This window comes from Tursiops truncatus, chromosome 15 (assembly GCF_011762595.2).
Source record: "Tursiops truncatus isolate mTurTru1 chromosome 15, mTurTru1.mat.Y, whole genome shotgun sequence".
NCBI lineage: Eukaryota > Metazoa > Chordata > Mammalia > Artiodactyla > Delphinidae > Tursiops > Tursiops truncatus.
Window position 1 is genome coordinate 13,119,055 of NC_047048.1, and position 19,795 is coordinate 13,138,849.

Sequence of the window (19,795 nt, forward strand, 5' to 3'; positions counted from 1 at the left end):
TGAGAAAACAAATGCCTGTTGTTTAAGCCACTGAGTCGATGGTACGTTGTTAGGCAGCCCTAGCAAGCTAATATGCAGTGTTGGGAATTCCCTGGTGGTCCAGTGGTTAGGACTCCGCACTTCCACTGCAGGGGGCACGGGTTCGATCCCTGGTTGGGGAACTAAGATCTTGCATGCCAAACAAAACAAACAAAAAACACAGTGTCATGCCGTTGAAGTAACCCAGATCTTTTTTTTTTTTTTGCGGTACGCGGGCCTCCTCTCACTGTTGTGGCCTCTGCCGTTGCGGAGCACAGGCTCCGGACGCGCAGGCTCAGCGGCCATGGCTCACGGGCCCAGCCGCTCCGCGGCATGTGGGATCTTCCCGGACCGGGGCACGAACCCATGTCCCCTGCATCGGCAGGCGGACTCTCAACCACTGCGCCACCAGGGAAGCCCAATAACCCAGATCTTTTGGATGATTTATCTCCTTTCTTAGCTTGGGTGCCATGGCCCATCTGCACCATCTTCCCCAGCTCTGTCCCTTAGGCCTATGTAGAAAGCTATAATCACACACAGCCTCTGCGGGTTGCTGTCTCCACTGACACACTTTACCTCAGGTAAACCCTCTCCGTCTTCAGCTCAGCCATCTAAGATACTTACTCTCTTGGGATAGGTTCTGCTGGGTTAGAGAATGCCCCCTCTGACTAAATTTGCTGACTGCCTGGCCCAGCTGTCAGTCTTCCCTGTCCTTTCTCAGGATAGAAAACAGCTGGTTACTTTAAAGAGGCCAATCACTTACTTACCTTCTTGGCTTTAGTGTATGGCCGGTATTCCATATTAAAGACCCATTTTACATTATTCTATGTGTAGCCATACCTACAAATGCTGAGCCAGCGCCATTACCTGGAACTCTAAATTGACTCCTGTTGCAGCGCTAAAAATTGCATGGGAAATGATGGAGGGAGTTGAGGGCAGTTTAGGGCTAAACCTGGAATCGGCCAGCTACACCAACTGTGGGACCAGGGGATGGGCGTTATCTAATTTTCTACAACTCAGCTTCTGTGTCTTCAAAATGGGGGTAATAATTAGTCAGTCATAGGGTCGTTGTGTATCTCTACACTTAGAATATATGAAGCACAGCCTCTACCAGAGTGAACACTCAGGAAAAGTTAGTTAGCTGCTAGGATTATTACTTTCGTGGTAAAGACCTCCAAGCTAATTCAAGTTTCCTATGTGACCTCTGAATCAACAGAGATATATAAAATAATGGTGGTTATAATCTTTGTGTTAAGTATCAGTTACTCTATTTAGGATCTCCAAAAATGGTAATCCATGTAATTAGATATGTAACATGTTTTTTTTTCTTTTTTTGGCTAATAAACAACAGGAATTTATTCCTCACAGTTCTGGAGGCTGGAAGTGCAAGCTCACGGTGCCGGCAGATTTGGTGTCTGGTGAGAACCCGCTTCCTGTAACATGTTTTTGAACAAAGAGAATTCTGCTTTTTTGTGGCTCTTTAAGTTATTAGATGTGTATTTCCTGGTTAATTTCCTTTTTTTTTTGCCCCACTCGGCACAGCCTGTGGGATCTTAGTTCCCTGACTAGGGATCAAACCCCTGCCCCCTGCACTGGGAGCACAGAGTCTTAACCACTGGACTGCCAGGGAAGTTCCCTGGTTAATTTCCTTTTGTTATGTAAAACCAGAAGCTAAAGTTGCATCTCTTGCTAATTTTCCTTTCTGCTCTCCAAGAGGAGGGAGCACTTGTCTACTTGGGTTAGAATGTAGGACCCAGATGGGGCCATGTTCATGGTGGACTGGGTGTGGCTGGCAAAACCTTGTGCATCAGAGTGTGGCCTCTTTTGCTTTCTCCCATCTATGCTACAACCCTCAGCTGAGCTGGGCCCCACCTCCTGGGGCAGGTCCAGCTATCTTGCTGTCTTTGCTCTTCTCCTGTGGGCGCTCCATGGCTTTCATATTTTAAGTAGAGAGTATAAGAGCTCGCATTTTGGGTTTGGGTTTAGCAGGTGGGAGGGGCTCCTAGAGCTTGATCCTAAGACTCCTGTAACCAACCAGATTTCACTTCACATTTGCCATTGCCTTTGGGCTGCTGATTAACCTTGGGAGCGTGATGGAAAGGAGGGGTGATTAGCCTGAGAGCATCAAAACTCCAAACTCAGTTCCCTAACGAACTTACAGCTGCGATTTCCCTAACCAGTTCCGGAATGAAAGTGGGATTTGAGCCTATACAAACTAACTCAGCTACCTGGTCCTGTAAGTCAAGACCAACACTATAATGGGAAAATAAGTATTTTCCTCGAGGCAAGAAGCAAGAAAGGCTGGGCTTGTTGCAGCCTGCAACTCCTTCCCTCAGAATGGAGCCTGTGTTTCTCTTATTTTCTCTTTTTCTCTCCAAAGGTAAAACACCCAGGCAGAGACAGCTGTCCGCAACTCTGCTCCCCAGATCCCTTTCCTGTTTTCTCTGGATTTTGTATTTAAAAGCAAATCTTAAATCTCTGACAAATGGACCCAGCCACAGGGTGAGAAGACATTAACTGCAGAAAAGGGACAACATCTCCAAGTTAGTGGATACCTTAAAATGATTAATTCAACAAGAAGATCTGGGATAAAGACATGGTGAAACTTGTGAGGGACAAGTAGAAATCTCTCCTGAGTTACGTTCACTTTTGTCTGCTTTGTCTATTTAGATCATTGTTGTTAGTTTTGCTTGGTGGTTTTGTTTTTAAAGAAGCCACAAAAATACTTTCCTGCTATTATTTTTTTCCTCCTGTCCATTTTCCATTGTGGGATACTTTGTTCTTTTGAGAGTATAGTTTGTGCTTAAAAGTCGGGAGATGCTGTCCTGCATGTAGGTTGCCGTTGTGCCGGGGACAGTGCTGCCTGTTGAGACCCAAGTCACTTTACATGTTGAAATGTCTGCAGCAAAGCTTTGGACACGTCACTGGGTCACTGGACACAAGTGTATGTTACAAGAAATGGGCCCAGGGGAGAGTGAGTATGCAGGGAAGGGCTTTTCTGGAGGGAAAGCCCAGTTTAAACGTAAAATACACCTTGATATATCAAGTACGTGTGTTTTGATTCATGCCCCACAGCTCTTAAAGAAGGTAAAACAAGGTTTTGAAACAAGGTAGTGAGGAAGGCTGTACAGAAGGGTTTGATGCACCTTGGAAGACAGCCTTTCTCATGGTCCTTCACTCAAGTTGTTTCTGCCAAGAGGGGCGAGGGGGTGGCATGCCTGATGTGTAGGTGCCAGAGGGGTCAAGGAGAACTGAGGACTGGCTGGTCTGCAGTCTCAGTTCCTGGAAAGGATGGGCAATTGGAGAGAGGGAGGCAGGAGCGATCTTGGCCATGAGAGCTGACTAGTCGGTGTGGGCCAGTGGTTAGTGCAGGCAGAAAGCAAGGATGCAGGTCATGGATGCTGTGGTCATGCTCTGAGGAGGCTGTCCAAATGATGTCATGGGTGGGAGGTTGGGAGAAGGGTTGGCCTGTCCTTATCCTTGCCTCAAGCAGAGCATATTTACTTGGAACTTTTATATATTGGGCATGTCCCGTAGGACTGTTTGAACAAAGACCGTAGATGAAATAAGGTTAAAAACCACTTCTTCTGAGGGATCCCGAGAGGCCTGAGGCTTGGTCATTAGGAACAGCTGGTCATCAAGGAAAAGCAGCTGCAGGAGATGAGCTGGAGCTTGAATTTGAAATGTGAAGCTACTGCACAGAGTCCAAAAGAAAAGAAAGCTAAATTTAGAGCTAAGATCCCGCCCTTCTGTTTCTTGGAAAAAAAATTTTTTTTTAGTATTTCTAAATTGGGGTGTAATTTACATATAGAGTGAAATGCACAGATCTTGACTGTACAGATTGATCAGTTTGGATAAACCTCATTCATTTGTGTAAGAAAGTTCTCCTGTACCTCTCCCCAGTCAGTTTTCCACATCCACCAGAAACAAGCACGATTCTGGTATTTTTCGCCATAGATTAGTATTCCCTTCTCTGGAATTTCACAGAAATGAAATCAGGAAGTATGTACGCTTTCGTTTCTCTTTTCTCTTCACTCAACATAATGTTTTTGCATTTACCTTTGTTAGGGGTCGGCAAACTTTTTCTTAAAGGAGCAGATAGTAAATATTTCAGGCTTGCCAGTCACAAGGTCTCTGACAATATGCAAATGTTTCAATAAAAACATTTCTGTTCTGTTTCAATAAAACTTTATTTACAAAAAACAGGTGGCTGGTTTGCAGGTAGAGTTTGCTGACCTCGGATCTGTGTTATTTTGTTTATCAGGAGTCTTGTTCCTTTTTATTTCTGAGAAGTATTCCATGCATGGAGATATCACAGTTTATATATTGCTTCTTCTGTTGATGGACAGACACCCAGGCCCTTTCCAGTTTGGGAGTATTATAAGTAAAGCTACTATGAATGTTTTGTGTAAGACCTTTCTGTGCCTAAATTTTAATTTCTCTTGTATAAAAACCTAGGAGTGGAGTTACTGTGTTGTAACGCTAGATGAAGGTGCCAGGTAGTTCTACAAAGTCATTGTACCAAGTTATACTTCTGCCAGCAACATGTGGGAGTTCCAGTTGCTCCTCACCCTTGCCAACATTTGGTGTTGTCAGTCGTTTTCATTTTACCCATTATAGTGGGTGTGGAGTGGTGTCTCATCCTACTCGGACTGCTTCTTGGTTAATGAGCTCAGTCCTAGGCGTTGTCTTTATTGCAAGACACGCCTCTTACTGTTGTCAACCTCCCAGGCATTTAATAGCCTCTCCTTACACAGAACCTGGTAGAATAAGTGGCATGTGTTTACCCAGAGTCTTTGACAGTATGTATTTCGGTCTTGAATCATCAACTACTTTAATTGTCCACATGAATCAGGCTTTACACTGATACCCCTTTGCCTTCTTTGCTGTAAAGACTCCACTTCCTTGGCTCAGTTAGTGGAGCAGAGCTGGGAGAAAGAAGGCAACGGTGACATCATTTCTGGTTTCACAAACGCTATGGTCTTTCCTCCTTCAGAGCCTTCAGACCAGGCTGGCTCCCATTTATTGAAACACTCAGTCAATTCCTTCCTGCCATATGGTTGATTTTCCCTGAGGGTGAGGGGGAAGATTGAGAAGACAGGCTCATATATGGCTGGTTATTCTGTTGTGTTTGGATGTGGAGTTTAATTTGTGTTGGAAAATAGCAGTATTCTTATTTCATTGATTTCTTTTTTGCTTCTTTTATAAAAGGAAAGAACAAAAGCTGGGAAATTAGCTACAGAAATAGCAAGTGAATAATAAAATAATGAGTTGTTGGTCCACGTGCAGTTAAAAAAGGAAGAATGTTTTACTTTCTTTTGATGTGAATTGACAAAAAGCCTACCAGCTTCTTGTATCAGTGTGGTGTCTTAAGAGATATAAAGCATTATTGTATCTGCTCTCTTACTAATAAAAATAAACCTGTGAAATGATCAGATATGATGCTCAATTTATAAATGAGGGATGTGGTACCTGGCCCAAGGTCACTTAGCTTGGACTGTGGTCCTGGTTGAATAGGGATTTAAAATTGCAAATTTCTTGGTTTGTCTTAAGATACTTAAGAGAATGTTTTAATAGTGACTAATTTTTTTCCCACCTTGGAAAAGGAGATATAGGATCATAAAACAAAAGGTTTTGGATCTTCAAGGTCAAAAGAGTAGGTTTTGGGGAAGAGACCTTTACACAGAGATCCATCCATGTGATGAAAGAGAGCCTGCCTGTGGCATAGGTGCTAACCAGTGGGGACATGAGGTGATGGGGATGACAGTCTGGGCCCTGAGGAACAGTTCTGTCCTCAGTTCTGAGGAACCATCTGTCCCTAGTGAGGTCATTTAATCCCTCTGTACCTCTGTTTCTCATCTATCAAATGGGTTCTTGGATATGATATGATCTTTCTTGGATATGGATATGATCTTTCTTCCTTCCAGCTCTAAACTTTACTCATTATCTAAAGTAATTTCAGTTTCCCCCGGTTTCGTTGCTCCCTTGAATTAAAGAGTGATGTCTTTATCATTCTTAGGTATCAACAGCCATCAGTGTCCAGTGCTGTCTCAGAGTTGTATGGTCCTATTGGAGTAAAGTTCTTAAGGAATCGAATAGATCAAGAGACGGATAAGAGATGTCTGTTCCTGTGTCTGGAGACACTATAATGGCCTCTGCTCACAGCTTGAGACTGTTACTGAACTTATTATAGCCTTATTACTCATCTGTGATATGGGAATGAAAATGCCATCTTCTAATGGATGTGGTCTGGGGTAAATGAAATGTAAGCGCATAGTAGCCCTCAACAAATACCGTGTGTACATTCTTTCCTGCTGTCCCTTCCAAAGCCAAAACTAGCCAGAATGAGTGTGACGAGCACGTGGGCATTGCTGCAAGAAAGCAAAGGCCTTGAGTTTGTTTCCCATTATCATTTCCTTAATCCACTGAGTTATATTCCTCGCTCTCTGCTGAACTTGACTATACCCTTTAAACGTGGCCCTGTACTGGGGAGACTGAGAGGAAGCCAAAAGACCTTGAACTTCCAGGATTTCCTCTGGGGTGTCTGGACTAGCTAACCCAAGAACTCTAAGAACAAAGAAACTCGTGATAACCATACTCTAGCCTGCGTAGCTTGGGAAGGTAGGTTGATTGGCAGACCACTTTAGTCATGGTTTCTGGAGGTGGTGTGGTTGGAAATTATAGTATCAGAGGGATTTCAATGTCTGCATTTCATCCAGAAGGTCTTTGTGTTTTCCATCAAAGAAACGTATTTCTTTTCCTCTCCCCCCTCTTAAAAAAAAGAAATCTGGGTCAAAACAGAGGGTGGAGTTCCTTCATTTATGTGCTGTCACAGGGGTTCAGCATCACCTGGAGGTCTGGGTGGGGCCTGAGAATTTGCCTTTCTAAACAGTTCCCATGTGGTGCTGATACCCCTCCCGGTCACACTTTGGGAACCTCTGTGCTGACCTGCAGCTCCTAATGCAGCAGAGTTGACCCTGGCTGAGAAACATCTCTCTCTTCTTTGTCAAGAGTGATTCCTTTAACCTCTTCACTATGCGACATTCACCCTGATTAAATAACTGAGGAGTTTAAGCTTCATTTACCCTGCAATTTTTCTTTGAAAGATCTTACAAATGATCTATTTATTTTTTCAGGGAATGAGTTTTCAAGTCTTTTCTTTGTTCTCCTGTTTGGCTTGTGTTCAGAACACCACTGTTCCTACCAGTGTAACTTTTGTCACCCACCGGTATATTTATTTTTTAATTTAATTTAATTTTATATTATTATTTTTTTGCAGTACGCGGGCCTCTCACTGTTGTGGCCTCTCCCGTTGCGGAGCACAGGCTCCGGACGTGCAGGCTCAGCGGCCATGGTTCATGTGCCCAGCCGCTCCGCGGCACGTGGGATCTTCCCGGACCGGGGCACAAACCCGCGTTCCCTGCATTGGTAGGTGGACTCTCAACCACTGCGCCACTAGGGAAGCCCTGTTTTTTTTTTTTTTTCTTTTTATGCCATATATATATGTTAGCATACGGTGTTTGTTTTTCTCTTTCTGACTTACTTCACTCTGTATGACAGTCTCTAGGTCCATCCACCTCACTACAAATAACTCAATTTCCTTTCGTTTTATGGCTGAGTAATATTCCATTGTATATATGTGCCACATCTTCTTTATCCATTCATCTGTCGAAGGGCACTTAGGTTGCTTCCATTCCCTGGCTATTGTAAATGGTGCTGCAATGAACACTGTGGTACACAACTCTTTTTGAATTATGGGTTTCTCAGGGTATATGCCCAATAGTGGGATTGCTGGATCATATGTTCTATTTTCAGTTTTTTAAGGAACCTCCATACTGTTCTCCACAGTGGCTGTATCAGTTTACATTCCCACCCTTTTCTCCACACCCTCTCTAGCATTTATTGTTCGTAGATGTTTTGATGATGCCCATTCTGACTGGTATGAGGTGATAACTCACTGTAGTTTGGATTTGTATTTCTCTAATGATTAGTGATATTGAGCATCCTTTCATGTGTTTGTTGGCAATCTGTGTATCTTCTTTGGAGAAATGTCTGTTTAGGTCTTCTGCCCATTTTTGGATTAGGTTGTTTGTTTTTTTGATACTGAGCTGTATGAGCTGCTTGTAAATTTTGGAGATTAATCCTTTGTCAGTTGCTTCATTTGCAAATATTTTCTCCCATTCTGAGGGTTGTCTTTTCGTCTTGTTTATGATTTCCTTTGCTGTGCAAAAGCTTTTAAGTTTCATTAGGTCCCATTTATTTTTGTTTTTATTTCCATTTCTCTAGAAGGTGGGTCAAAAAGGATCTTGCTGTGATTTATGTCATAGAGTGTTCTGCCTATGTTTTCCTCTAAGAGTTTTACAGTGTCTGGCCTTACATTTAGGTCTTTAATCCATTTTGAGTTTATTTTTGTGTATGGTGTTAGGGAGTGCTCTAATTTCATTCTTTTACATGTAGCTGTCCAGTTTTCCCAGCACCATTTATTGAAGAGGCTGTCTTTTCTCCATTGTATATTCTTGCCTCCTTTGTCAAAAATAAGGTGACCATATGTGTGTGGGTTTATCTCCATCGTATATTCTTGCCTCCTTTGTCAAAAATAAGGTGACCATATGTGCGTGGGTTTATCTCTGGGCTTTCTATCCTGTTCCATTGATCTATATTTCTGTTTTTGTGCCAGTACCATACTGTCTTGATTACTGTAGCTTTGTAGTATAGTCTGAAGTCCAGGAGCTTGATTCCTCCAGCTCCATTTTCCTTTCTCAAGATTGCTTTGGCTATCTGGGGTCTTTTGTGTTTCCATACAAATTGTGAAATTTTTGTTCTAGTTCTGTGAAAAATGCCATTGGTTGTTTCATAGGGATTGCATTGAATCTGTAGATTGCTTTGGGTAGTATAGTCATTTTCACAATGCTGATTCTTCCATTCCAAGAACATGGTATATCTCTCCATCTGTTTGTATCATCTTTAATTTCTTTCATCAGTGTCTTATAGTTTTCTGCATACAGGTCTTTTGTCTCCTTAGGTAGATTTATTCCTAGGTATTTTATTCGTTTTGTTGCAGTGGTAAATGGCAGTGTTTCCTTAATTTCTCTTTCAGATTTTTCATCATTAGTGTATTGGAATGCAAGAGATTTCTGTGCCTTAATTTTGTATCCTGCAACTTTACCAAATTCATTGATTAGCTCTAGTAGTTTTCTGGTGGCATCTTTAGGATTATCTATGTATAGTATCAAGTCATCTGCAAACAGTGACAGTTTTACTTCTTCTTTTCCAATTTGGATTCCTTTTATATCTTTTTCTTCTCTAGTTGCTGTGGCTAAAACTTCCAAAACTATGTTGCATAATAGTGGTGGGAGTGGACAACCTTCTCTTGTTCCTGATCTTAGAGGAAATGGTTTTAGTTTTTCACCATTGAGGACGATGTAGACTGTGGGTTTGTCATATATCGCCTTTATTATGTTGAGGTAAGTTCCCTCTATACCTACTATCTGGAGGGTTTTTTAAATTATAAATGGGTGTTGAATATTGTTGAAAGCTTTTTCTGCATCTATTGAGATGATCATATGGTTTTTATCTTTCAAGTTGTTAATATGTTTCACATTGATTGATTTGCATATATTGAAGAATCCTTGCATTCTTGGGATAAACCCCACTTGATTATGGTGTATGATCCTTTGAATGTGCTGTTGGATTCTGTTTGCTAGTGTTTTGTTGAGGATTTTTGCATCTATGTTCATCAGTGATATTGGCCTGTAGTTTTCTTTCTTTGTGACATCTTTGTCTAGTTTTGGTAGCAGGGTGATGGTGGCCTCGTAGGATTAGTTTGGGCGTGTTCCTCCCTCTGCTATATATTGGAAGAGTTTCAGAAGGATAGGTGTTAGCTCTTCTCTAAATGTTTGATAGAATTCGCCTGTGAAGCCATCTGGTCCTGGGCTTTTGTTTGTTGGAAGATGTTTAAACACAATCTTAATTTCAGTGCTTGTGATTGCTTATATTTTCTATTTCTTCCTGGTTCAGTCTCGGAAGGTTGTACTTTTCTACGAATTTGTCCATTTCTTCTAGATTGTCCATTTTATTGGCATATAATTGCTTGTAGTAATCTCTCATGATCCTTTGTATTTCTGCAATGTCAGTTGTTACTTCTCCTTTTTCATTTCTAATTCTATTGATTTGAGTCTTCTCCCTTTTTTTCTTAATGAGTCTGGCTAATGGTTTATCAATTTTGTTCATTTTCTCAAAGAACCAGCTTTTAGTTTTATTGATCGTTGCTATTGTTTCCTTCACTTCTTTTTCATTTATTTCTGATCTGATGTTTACGATTTCTTTCCTTCTGCTATCTTTGGGGGTTTTTTGTTCTTCTTTCTCTAATTGCTTAAGGTGTAAGGTTAGGTTGTTTAGTTTCTTGTTTCTTGAGGTAGGGTTGTATTGCTATAAACTTCCGTCTTAGAACCACTTTTGCTGCATCCCATAGGTTTTGGGTTGTCGTGTTTTCATTGTCATTTGTTTCTACGTGTTTTTTGATTTCCTCTTTGATTTCTTCAGTGATATCTTGGTTATTTAGTAGTGGATTGTTTAGCCTCCATGTATTTGTATTTTTTACAGGTTTTTTCCTTTAATTGATATCTAGTCTCAGAGTGTTGTGGTTGGAAAAGATAATTGATATGATTTCAATTTTCTTAAATTTACCAAGGCTTGATTTGTGACCCAAGGTATTGTCTATCCTGGAGAATGTTCCATGAGCACTTGAGAAGAAAGTGTATTCAGTTGTTTTTGGATGGAATGTCCTGTAAATATTAATTAAGCACATCTTGTTTAATGTATCATTTAAAGTTTGTGTTTCCTGATTTATTTTCATTTTGGATGATCCGTCCATTGGTGACAATGGTGTGTTAAAGTCCCCTGCTATTATTGTGTTACTCTCAATTTCCCCTTTTATTGCTGTTAGCATTTGCCTTATGTATCAAGGTGCTCCTATGTTGGGTGCATAAATGTTTACAATTGCTATATCTTCTTCTTGGATTGATCCCTTGATCATTATGTCGTGTTCTTCCTTGTCTCTTGTAACATTCTTTATTTTAAAGCCTATTTTATCTGATATGAGAATTGCTACTCCAGGTTTCTTTCGATTTCCATTTCCATAGAATATCATTTTCCATCTCCTCACTTTCAGTCTGTTTGTATCCCTAAGTCTGAAGTGGGTCTCTTGTAGACAACATATATATGGGTCTTTTTTTTGTATCCATTACGCCAGTCTTTGTCTCTTGGTTGGAGTATTTAATCCATTTACATTTAAGGTAGTTATCGCTATGTATGTTCCTATTAGCATTTTCTTAATTGTTTTGGGTTTGTTATTGTAGGTCGTCTGCCTAGAGAAGTTCCTTTAGCATTTGTTGTAAAGTTGGTTTGGTGGTGCTGAGTTCTGTTAGGTGTTGCTTGTCTGTAAAGATTTTAATATCTCCATCGAATCTGAGTGAGATCCTTGCTGGGTAGAGTAATCTTGGTTGTAGGTTTTTTCCTTTCTTCACTTTAAATACGTCCTGCCACTCCCTTCTGGCTTGTACAGTTTGTGCTGAAATATCAGCTGTTAACCTTATGGGGATTCCCTTGTATGTTATTTGTTGTTTTTCCTTTGGTGCTTTTAATATTTTTTCTTTGTATTTAATTTTTAATAGTTGGTTAATATGTGTCTTGGCATGTTTCTCCTCGGATTTACCCTGTATGGGACTCTGTGCACTTCCTGGACTTGCCTGACTATTTCCTTTCCCATAGTAGGAAATTTTCAACTTTTATCTCTTCAGATATTTTTTTCAGTCCCTTTCTTTTTCTCTTCTTCTTCTGGGACCCCTATAGTTCCAATGTTGGTGCATTTAATGTTGTCCCAGAGGTCTCTGAGACTGTCCTCAATTCTTTTCATTCTTTTTTGTTTACTCTGCTCTGCAGTAGTTATTTCCACTATTTTATCTTTCAAGTCACTTATCCGTGTCTGCCTCAGTTATTCTGCTATTGCTTCCTTCTAGAGAATTTTTAATTTCCTTTATTGTGTTGTTCATCATTGTTTGCTCTTTAGTTCTTCTAGGTCCTTGTTAAACATTTCTTGTATTTTCTCCATTCTATTTCCAAGAGTTTGGGTCATCTTTACTGTCATTACTCTGAATTCTTTTTCAGGTAGACTGCCTATTTCCCCTTCATTTGTTTGGTCTGGTGCCTGTGTTCTGGTTGATGAGGCTGGCTCTTGTCTTTCTGATGGGCAGGACCATGTCCGGTGGTGTGTTTTGGGGTGTCTGTGAGCTTATATGATTTTAGGCAGCTTCTCTGCTAATGGGTGGGGCTTTGTTTGTGTCTTGCTAGTTGTTTGGCATAGGGTGTCCAGCACGGTAGTTTGCTGGTCGTTGAGTGGAGCTGGGTCTTAGCATTGAGATGGAAATCTGTGGGAGAGCTTTTGCCACTTGATATTACGTGGAGCTGAGAGGTCTCTGGACCCACTGGTATATTTAAAATGTTAGAGCAGATCCTTGTAGATTAGGATTCATAATCATGCATCCATCCATCCATCCGTCCATCCACCTATCCATCCATCCAGCTGTCCAGGCATTTAACCATCTATCCATTCATCCATCCACCTACCTACCTGTCTTCCTCCCTATCCACCTATCTATCCCCGCAACTGTCTACTCTCTCAGCCAGCCAGCTCTCCACCAAGACAACTACTCACCCAGCCACCCATCTACCTGCCCAGTCATCCACCCAGCCAGCCACCTAGCCAGCCACACAACCAGCCATCCACCCATCTACCTGTCCACCCATCCATTCATTCTGCCATCTAGCTGTACAGGCATTTAACCATCTATCCATTCATCTATTCACCTACCTACTTAACTGTCCTCCTATCCATCTGCCTATCCACCTATCCACCCATCCAGCCAGCCACCCATCTACCCATCCAGCTATCCACACAGCCAGCCATTCCCCTGCCCAGTCAGCTACCTAGCCAACCATCCACCCATTCACCCACTCAGCCAGCCACCCAGCCAGTCATCCACCCATCCACCCATCCAGCCTTCCATCCAGCCACCCAGCCAGCCATTCACCTATCCGGCCATGCAGCCATCCACCCAACATCATATGCTGGCAGGCTGTAGAGTTGTAAAGAAAGATAAAACCTTGTGCCTGCTCTCAAGAGGTTGATGTCACTGTAATAGAAACTCCTCTTTCCTGTCTTCGTTAAAGTAAAATGTGCATTTCTTTCTTCTTAGTGAATTGAGATAATAGGTGAATCCTTTGTATTAATATTGCTGCTTCCCCACAAACATATATTTTCCCAGAAAATGTTTTGAGAAAGCTGTTAATTTCTTGACATAAAGGCATAAATGTTTTTAACCCAGTTTGTTGTGTTGAAAAGCAATTCCTTCCAAAGATGCTTTTCGTAGCCTTTTGGTGCTAATGACAGAAAGGTTTTCTCTGAATAAGGATGCTACCTTTTAGAACCCTCTGCTCTGTTATCGGGTTATCTTGAAATGTCTGTGTCAGTCTAGCCAGTGGCTCTGTGCAGGCTCTTTGTGGAATGTGTTTTTGGAGTGATGGACCACCCCAGCTTAGTCTGCCTACGCTGTGTGCTCTTCACCATTATGAGCACCCCTGTAAATAATTCCAGAACACCTTCTGCGGGACCCTTTGCCCAAGTACCATTTTGGCTTTCATTGCACATGTCTGTGGGTGTGACTGCTTTAATGGTTTCTCAAAGACAGTTCTGAAGAATTTAAAGTGGTGTATTCGCTCTGTGTGTACTTTAATCCTGCAGAAGTGTTTTAAAAATTCATTATAAACTTTTATTACAATGGCCAAATTATTTTCATCTCTCCTTTTCCTCATTCCATCTTTGTTTCAACACATGGAGCTTTTTACAGGGTGGAAGTCATTATGGATATACAGTTTTTTCGGATTCACATTATTTTGTAAATGTTCTTTCTCGTTCCTATGTGGCTGTCATGACCCTGTAATAGTCCACGGTTTAATATACCTTTATTGCTTTTCCATTTTCTATTGCTGGATTTTAGGTCATTTCTATCTTTTAAAAATAACCAAATGTTGGGGCTTCCCTGGTGGGGCAGTGGTTAAGAATCCACCTGCCAGTGCAGTAGACGTGGGTTCGAGCCCTGGTCCGGGAAGATCCCACATGCTGCGGAGCAGCTAAGCCTGTGCGATACAACTACTGACCCTGCACTCTAGAGCCCGCGAGCCACAACTACTGAGCCCGTGTGCCACAAATACTGAAGCCCGCGTGCCTAGAGCCCATGCTCCCAACAGGAGAAGCCACCACAATGAGAAGCCTGTGCACCACAATGAAGAGTAGCCCCTGCTTGCCGCAACCAGAGAAAAGCCCGTGTGTAGCAACGAAGACCCAAAGCAGCCAATAATAAAATAAATAAAATAAAATAAATCTATATAAAAAAATAACCAAATGCTTCTTTCTATTCCTGTCATCTGTAAACGGAAAGGAAAAAAAAACCCACAAGCAAACTCTTTTTTTCTTCTTTTGAATTATTTACATACATTTATATGATTGGGCTATTGTTCTTGTCATATTTTTAATTACTCTTGATACAACTAGTCAGACTTTCTTCCCACAGAATTGAGTCAATCTACTTACCTCCTTGCCAAAACCAGGCTTAATAATTTTTCTTCGTTTTTCCAATTTAATAAGTTTTCAAAAGTTTACCCACTGTTTTGATTTGCGTTTCTATAATTACAGGCACCATTAAACCCATTTTCAGTTATTGTTTTACTAAAGGAGTTCGTTCATCCACGTGTTCATGTTTGTGCTGAAGACGGGTGGAATGTTTTCCCTTTGTATGAGGTATTTGTATATATACTTTTTTGTGTGTGTGTGTGCGTGCGCATGTGTGTGCGTGCGTGTGTGTGGGTGGGTGGGTGGGTGTGTAATTAGTAACATTTATGTTTGAGTTTTCCAATTCTATTGTCTTCCTTTTGTTTAAGATTTTCTGGGCTTCTTAAAAGTTGATAATATTTATAAAATTAGATGTAATAGTAACTGCTGCCTGATAAGAACTCAGATATTTATGAAATGAATGAATATTTATCTTTCCTTTGAAATCTGTTCTATAACAATAACTTTAAAAACCTTTTACTTGGGAGGAGAATGTTATTTTGTTTAATCTCGTTTTTCCTATGGTTTGATTTGTTATATTTATTTGTTATAAAACCATATATATAGTTGTTATATATATGGATTGACTTGTTATATATGTTTGATTTTGTAATATTTTCCCACTAAATTTAGATTGGGTGTGGATCTAAGCTTACTTTTCTACATTTTGTTGTTTCTGTTATTATGTATGACATTTTATCTTACTTTTCCATTCACTTAATTCTTTAAAAGTTTGGATCTACTTCTGGGGTCCCACTTCTGCCTCAGGGATCTGTGGCTGGGCTTTAAGCCATTATTACTGTTTATGACTTGTTTGTTTTGAACATATTCTAGTATTTAATGGAGAAAATCGCCTTTATTCATCCCTTTTTATTTATTCTTTCCCCCCCAATACTAATATTTTTCCTTTTTTTGCTGTTTTAGCTAGGTTTTATATACAACAATGTAAATAAGTAAGGAAAAGTTTTATGGAACAAAAATAATTCTAAAGAGCAGCTTTCCCTTTTCTAGTTCCAGTGAAATATAATTAGAGAAGCTTTAACTATATTAAAACAGTACATTACACATAACTGATTGTGGTATTCTGTACACACATTTTTTTTTTTTTTTTTGCGGTACGCGGACCTCTCACCGCTGTGGCCTCTCCCGCCGCGGAGCGCAGGCTCCGGACGCGCAGGCCCAGCGGCCATGGCCCACGGGCCCAGCCGCTCCGCGGCACGTGGGATCTTCCCGGACCAGGGCACGAACCCGTGTCCCCTGCATCGGCAGGCGGACTCTCAACCACTGCGCCACCAGGGAAGCCCTGTACACACATTTTTATATCTACGTTGTACACCTAAAATGAATACAGTGTTATATGTCAGTTATATCTCACTAATAAAAAAATCATCACACAATGTTACAACAGTAGTAACGAAAATAAGTGAAAAACTTACACACAATAACCTGTAACATTTTCTTGAAGTGCACACATAATCCTTTAATGTATATGAAGTTTTACATGGTCTTTAATTTTAGCTAAACTTAAGTTCCATATTTTACATTTATCCATTTAACTGTAATATTACAAAGATTTCTCCATATTATGTTTCAATAATGATTGTTTTATGTGAGTCAGTAAACTCTGTTCCATTGAGTCATTGTTTAGCAATTTCCCTAACGAGTTCTTTTGCTAAATAATTAAGCTGTTTCTAACATTTTGCTATTATAGATAATGCAGTAATAAACTTTGTAGTCCATATGGGTTTTTCTTGTTGAGAATGATTTTTTAGGATATGTCACTACAATGAGGTCACTAGGCCACAGCTTATAGACATACGGGTGTCTATAGAAATTGCCAAGTTGCTTTCCCAGCTTGAGAATCTGTACAAATTATGTAATGTAAACAAATCTTTGCTTTTTCATAAAATATGTATTCGTATATATATATATGTTGCTATATATATTTCATAAAGTGTATATTCATATATATAGCTCTATATAGCAATATGTATTCCATAAAACATATATTCATATATATGTAGAGCAATAGTCACCTTGTATGCATGAAATCAGCAATATATATAGGGGTGTGTGTGTGTGTGTGTGTATATATATGTATGTTTCACATGTACAAGGTGACCACATAATTTCAGTTTGTATTTCTTCAAGGTTGAACATTTCTCCATTTGTTCAATTATATGGTACTTCTTGCATGAGTTGTGTCACTTGTGCAACTTTATCCTTTCAACAGAGCTTTTTTGAGCCCCCATCAGGAGACTGCTCAAAGCAGCAATAGCTGTCCCTACCCACTCAGCAGAGGGGAGGTGGACGATTCCACAGCGTGAGAGGGACCACAGTGGGGGAGTGAACGCTGCCGGCCAGCACACGTGGCAGGGCACCTAACCAGACCTAGATTTCCCCCCTTCCCCAGTGCATGAGCCCTTGCTGACCACAGCAGTGATGAGTGGACCAGGGGACCCCCTAAGGATAATATAACTACATGACTCCCCCCACTTTTTTTTTTTTTTGGCCATGCTGTGGCTTGTGGGATCCTAGTTCCCCAACCAGGGATTGAACCCCTGCCCCCGCAATGGAAGCGTAGTCCTAAGCAGTGGACCGCCGGGGAATTCTTGACTACGTGACTTATTATCTGTCTTGACTTGGCCTTGGCAGCAGGAGAAGCAGTGGCTGCAGAAACTCTCTTGAGTCTGGAGGCCCAAGTTAATCTTTCTGTAACTAAGTCAGATTCCTCCTGTTGCAGATATTACTCTTGGAGGTAACTCATTCCCCAAATTCCTCCCCGGGGGTTCCCTCATAGGCAGTATGTAGCCCTGATTCTAATAGTATTATATTATTTTTAGGGTTTTATCAGGATGATAACTTTCCGTGAGGTATAGGGAAAAGTTCTGTTGTCAGGGCAAACGAGGTGGTGGGTTTCCACTGCAGCTTTGATGAAGACTTCTCCTTGGGCAGACTCCCTTACTTCTCTGGCTATAGGATGCCAACCACCTCTGCGTTCTCCTACTTTCTTTCTTTGTTTTGCTCTCTGTTCAAGGTCCCCCTTTTCTCCTCAAGACTGCTCAGTAAATTCAGTTTCTCTGGAATCTACCAGCCTAATTTTTTTTTTTTTTGGTGGTATGTGGGCCTCTCACTGTTGTGGCCTCTCCCGTTGCGGAGCACAGGCTCCGGACACGCAGGCTCATCGGCCATGGCTCACGGGCCCAGCTGCTCCGCGGCATGTGGGATCCTCCCGGACCGGGGCACGAACCCGTGTCCCCTGCATCGGCAGGCGGACTCTCAACCCCTGCACCACCAGGGAAGCCCCCAGCCTAATTTTTGATGCCTTTCTCTCCTCCCATCAAAGAGAGCCCTTTTCTGAATTTTCCCTTTGATTGGTTGTTTTGTATCTTTAGTAAGCAACCTATATATAGATTTTAATGCAATTTCAATGGCTTTTTCTTTTTCAGCTTATGTTTGTCATATCTTATCTTTCAGTTGTCATATCTTACCTTTCAGTTTTATTTTTGACATCTTGTATTACTGTGTTACCATCCTCTTATTTACCATCACCTGCCTCCACTTTCCCATCTTCTATTATATAGAGTCAGAATAATTTCATTTATTTTCATTTTCTGTAGTGATGGGGAAGATAAGATACCCTAGTTCATTCTCTGTTAATAGGTACTAAGCACTGAAAGGAGTTCATCAGCAAAGTGGATAGTAGAGGTGATGCATGCTGGGTTGGGTGGGGGTGGGGATAGAGTAGGGTGCGTGTCATGTCCGGGTGGACTGGCTGAGCAAGGGCTTCCAGAGGCAAGAATCAACATGCCGCTGTAAGTGTCACCAGTGCCTGGAATGTAGGGAGGAGGTAGTGAGAAATGAACTGAGAACCAGTCACCAGCCTTTGGGGGCCGTATGTGCCGTATTCTTTTTTTTTTTTCTTTTTTGCGGTACGCGGACCTCTCACTGTTGTGGCCTCTCCCACTGCGGAGCACAGGCTCCGGACGCGCAGGCTCAGCGGCCATGGCTCACGGGCCCAGCCGCCCTGCGGCATGTGGGATCTTCCCGGACCGGGGCACGAACCTGCGTCCCCTGCGTCGGCAGGTGGACTCTCAACCACTGCGCCACCAGGGAAGCCCTGTGCCGTATCCTTGAATGTGAACTTGATCTTCGAGGCATGATGAGCCATTGGAGCTAAGCCGTCAGCATCTTTTTGAAATGGAGGAACAAAGGTTCATTGAAGAAGGTTTTCTGGTCACTGCCCTTGCCTGGGCGTTTGTCATAGACACACATTTAGAGCCATTGGTACACGTTCAGGTTATGAGATGGATACACAGTCATAATCTTTTTTTTTTTTTTTTAATATTTATTTGGCTGCGTTGGGTCTTAGTTGTGGCATGCGGGATCTTTAGTTGCGGCATGCGAACTCTTAATTAGTTGTGGCATGTGGGATCTAGTTCCCTGAGCAGGGATCGAACTCAGGACCCCTGCATTGGGAACGTAGAGTCTTAGCCACTGGACCACCAGGGAGGTCTGGGATACATAGTCATAATGTTTGATTTAAATGTGACAGTTCCAGAACAACAACAGATGCCTGCTTCCACAGGGAGACTCGTCAGGGGGAGATGGTGCCTCCCCTCTGTAATTACTGTAACCAGAAGGCCTCAGCCAGACTGACCCACACAGACAAATCCCCCCAAAGAAAAATATCTGACATAGCTTTTGTACTGTGTTTGTCTTAATAAGTGTTTATAAAGTCATATAATGCATTTCTTTCCTTATGTAAGCAGTTTCAGTATTTTTATGGTATGATACAGGCTTCCAGGAATGTAATCTTCGTTTATAACATTATACCCACAGGAAACATTGATTTATAATTGGAATTGATTTATAATTGGTCATTGATTTATAATTACTTGCCTTGCTTCCTTTGTCCAATAATTGATTAGGTTGGGGCTGGCAAACTTCTTCTGAAAAGGGCCGAAGAGGAAATATTTTCAGCTCTGCAGGCCATACGGTCTCTGGCACAGCTGGACAACTCTGCCACTGCAGTGTGAAAGCAACCGTGGGCATCGCATAAACAGATGAGCGGGGCTGTGTGCCAATAAAACTTTATTTTCGGACAGTGAA

At 41.5% G+C, this 19,795-nt stretch overlaps 1 protein-coding gene across 2 annotated transcripts in view; it reads left to right on the forward strand.

Annotated features, from left to right (window-relative positions):
• Nucleotides 1-19,795, forward strand: part of GALNT17 (polypeptide N-acetylgalactosaminyltransferase 17) — a 443,347-nt gene that overhangs the window by 48,577 nt on the left and 374,975 nt on the right. The window lies entirely within an intron of this gene.